Source organism: Octopus bimaculoides, chromosome 25 (assembly GCF_001194135.2).
Source record: "Octopus bimaculoides isolate UCB-OBI-ISO-001 chromosome 25, ASM119413v2, whole genome shotgun sequence".
Taxonomy (NCBI): Eukaryota; Metazoa; Mollusca; class Cephalopoda; order Octopoda; family Octopodidae; genus Octopus; species Octopus bimaculoides.
The window spans coordinates 5,557,660-5,561,011 of NC_069005.1; the positions used below are offsets into that span (position 1 = coordinate 5,557,660).

General features: G+C 42.9%; 3 non-coding genes across 3 annotated transcripts; 2 read left to right on the forward strand and 1 right to left on the reverse strand.

Annotated features, from left to right (window-relative positions):
* Positions 1-877: 877 nt before the first annotated feature.
* Positions 878-949, reverse strand: Trnah-gug (transfer RNA histidin (anticodon GUG)). Its single transcript has one exon. It is a non-coding gene; the product is annotated as a tRNA-His (tRNA).
* A 548-nt stretch (positions 950-1,497) lies between these two features.
* Positions 1,498-1,569, forward strand: Trnah-gug (transfer RNA histidin (anticodon GUG)). Its single transcript has one exon. It is a non-coding gene; the product is annotated as a tRNA-His (tRNA).
* Positions 1,570-2,124: 555 nt separating this feature from the next.
* On the forward strand, positions 2,125-2,196 carry Trnah-gug (transfer RNA histidin (anticodon GUG)). The gene has a single exon. It is a non-coding gene; the product is annotated as a tRNA-His (tRNA).
* Positions 2,197-3,352: the final 1,156 nt, after the last annotated feature.

Below are 3,352 nucleotides of genomic sequence, written 5' to 3' on the forward strand. Positions count from 1 at the left end.
AAATTCGTTCCTTATTATTAAGGCAATAAAATTAAAAATCCCGAAAAGTAAAAGTTGGACTGCCGTGACCAGGATTCGAACCTGGGTTACCACGGCCACAACGTGGGGTCCTAACCACTAGACGATCACGGCTACCTGTCCAGCTGCCATGCGTGTGCCAGATTAGTCAACTTCAACTGCATCTTCAAGATATGTGATATCGTTTAGTGAGCAAATTTGATCAACTTATGTCATTTTGGAATAATATTGGGTTGTCCGGAAAGTTTGTGCCGATTTGTAAAGGAAAGAAAAGGGTCAATAAATACTTGCCATTACATTTTTAACCAACCAAATATGAACCCTTTTGTTGCACAATGCGTCTCCATCTTTCCTTTAACTTGAAAATACCCTCTTCCCAGAAATGAGGTGATTTCATGGCAAATCAGTCGAAAGGTAAGCTACTATATATCGGCACGAACTTTCCGGACAACTCAATAGATGTTGATGATTGTGATGATGATGGCGACAATGACGAAGTTCGCTTCACTAATTCGTTTTCCTGAGTTCGACTCCAGTGTGCGGCTGATGGGAAAGGTAAGTTTTCTGATTTAGTCTCGGATTAACCAATGCGTTGTCAGTAAACTGTAGTTGACGGAAATAGTAGCGATATCTCTATAGGCTTCGAAAACTGAAGACTTCTTCCTAAAAATCTAGCGGTGCACCGGCCAAGATGTATACTATTTTTTGACAATGTCAAAGACCTTTTTGGGTGGGGAAGGATTACAAATGGATTAGCCTGAGGCCTCTGTTGTACACGAAATACTATTGAAAAGAGGACCAAACTTTCATGAACATACCTAGGTAGTGAAATATTTAAAAAAGAAAGAACAAGCTGGACTGCCGTGACCAGGATTCGAACCTAGGTTACCACGGCCACAACGTGGGGTCCTAACCACTAGACGATCACGGCCATTTGCTCAGCTGGTAAACAAGCGGCACGTTAGTCAACTTCAATTACATCTTTTTTTTTTTCATGATAGACGCGATATCATTTGGTAAAGAAACCTGATAAACTTATATCAACATGGAAGAATAAATGTTAGCATGCTGATGATGACGATGACCATGGCGACAATGACGAAATTCGCGAGTTCGATTCCAGTGTACGGCTGCTGGACAAGTGTTTTCTGAATCAGTCTTGAGTTGACAATAACGATAAACCACAAAGATCCCTGCTTTATAATACATTAATCGGTTTAGTAACAAAACATGGAGCGATTAGTGTTTTGTTAACTAACAGGGTCATATGAACACTAAAAGACATTATCATCATAGTCATCATCAACATCATTATCGTCGTCATCGTCAACATCGTTATCGTCGTCGCCATCTTGATCATACTAACAGCTGTTGTTTTCAAAAAACAAGCTGGTTTCTCCACTTGACTATAATATGACTGTGATATCAGACGTGATTGAAGTTGGTTAATTTGAAAGTGCCTTGGCAGGTGGACAAGTGGCCGTGATCGTCTAGTGGTTAGGACCCCACGTTGTGGCCGTGGTAACCCAGGTTCGAATCCTGGTCACGGCAGTCCACCATTACCTTTTTCTTTTTGCTATTTTCTCGTAAGTCTGTTTCTCCTTTTGCCTGTATTTCTTTTTACAATAGCGACCCTTGGCAATTCCATTTGTGACCCCTCCCCACACAAAAGGTCTGTGACCTTCTCAAGAATGTTATCCGTCTTGGCTAGAAGTCCCGCTAGATTCTGAGGTAGCAAGCTTCATTCGTCGAAGCTTACAGATATATTTGGCATTGCATTCGCACGATTTCCGTCGGCCATATTTCACTGACAACGAGCTGGTCTAACCGAGACTAATTTAGAAAACACATGTCCTAACTGCCGCGCGCTGAGATCGAACTTGGGAATACATTCTTATGAAGTGAACTTCCTCGTTCTCGTTGTCATCGTCGTCGTCGTCGCCGTCGTTGTTGTCGTCGTCGTCATCATCATCATAGCCAATATCTGGCTTTACAAGATGGCTGCATCTGATCAGGTTTCTCCACTCAACGATATCACATGTCGGTCACAAAACAGATCCGATTGAAGCCGATAAATCTGGCACGTTTCGGGCAGCTGGATAATTAGCCGTGATCGTCTAGTGGTTAGGACCCCACGTTGTGGCCGTGGTAACCCAGGTTCGAATCCTGGTCACGACAGTCCAATTCGAATTTCTTTTTCATTTTTACGTTGCATCAAATATTCTTCGGTGATACTCCATCTCCTGACATGATTCCTCTTCTCTTCTGTGTCTTTGCCGGTCTTTTTCTTCCTTCAACAAGTCCTTCCATTTTTCTCCAAACTATCATTGAACGCCAGCGCAGCAGCAACAACAATAACGACAACAGGCAGAGGTAAGTAAAACCGAAGGATTTCCGGGTGAAACTCTGAAACTAAGCGGTGGGGTGGGGATAGGGAGAGCGCAAGGGTGCACCTGTTTATACATTATGTCCTTTATTTGTTCCAGTCATTAGAATGCGGCCATGCTGGGGCGCCGCTTTGAAGAATTTTAGTGGAACTTATCAAACTCAGTACATATGATTTTTTTTTTATAATGCCTGGTACTTATTCTATCGGTATATTTTGCCAAACCGCTAAGTTATGCGAACGTAAACAGACCAACATTATCGCCCCCAACTTTCTGCAACGCCCACAAGGGGGCAGTGCCGCTCAATTTGGGAGCCACCGCTTTAAAGGGTACAACATGACTGTGGAGTACTCAGCCACTTATACATTAATTCAGGGGCAGGTTCTTCGATCGATCGAACGTCCGAATCATCGTAGACTAACGACGGAGACCCGTTATATTCGTAGTTTACAAACTAGAACTAACAGACGACCGCTCGTCATAAGAACAATAGATACGCAATATGCGTGTGTATACGTGTGTGTGTGTGTGTGTGTGTAAGAGAGAGAGTGTGTGTGAGTGAGTGAGTGAGTGAGCACTGGTACCATAGATTAAATACAGTTCAAAGTTAAGTAATCCGTTTATGTAAATAAAAGTGAATTGTAAACCATTTTATTTGAGTGAGTGTATAAATGTAGGTGAATGTGGGTGCATCGTGACTGTGTGGTAAGAAGCTTGCTTCCCAACAACATGGTTCCGGCTTCAGTCCCACTGCGTAGCACTTTGGGCAAGTGTCTTCTGCTATAGCCTTGGGCCGACCAAAACCTTGTGAGTAGATTTGGTAGACGGAAACTGAAAGAAGCTCGTCATATATATACACACGCACACACACACACACATATATGTAGATATTTATGTGTGTGTCTCTGTGTTTGTCCCCCTGCCATCGCTTGACAACCGATGATGGT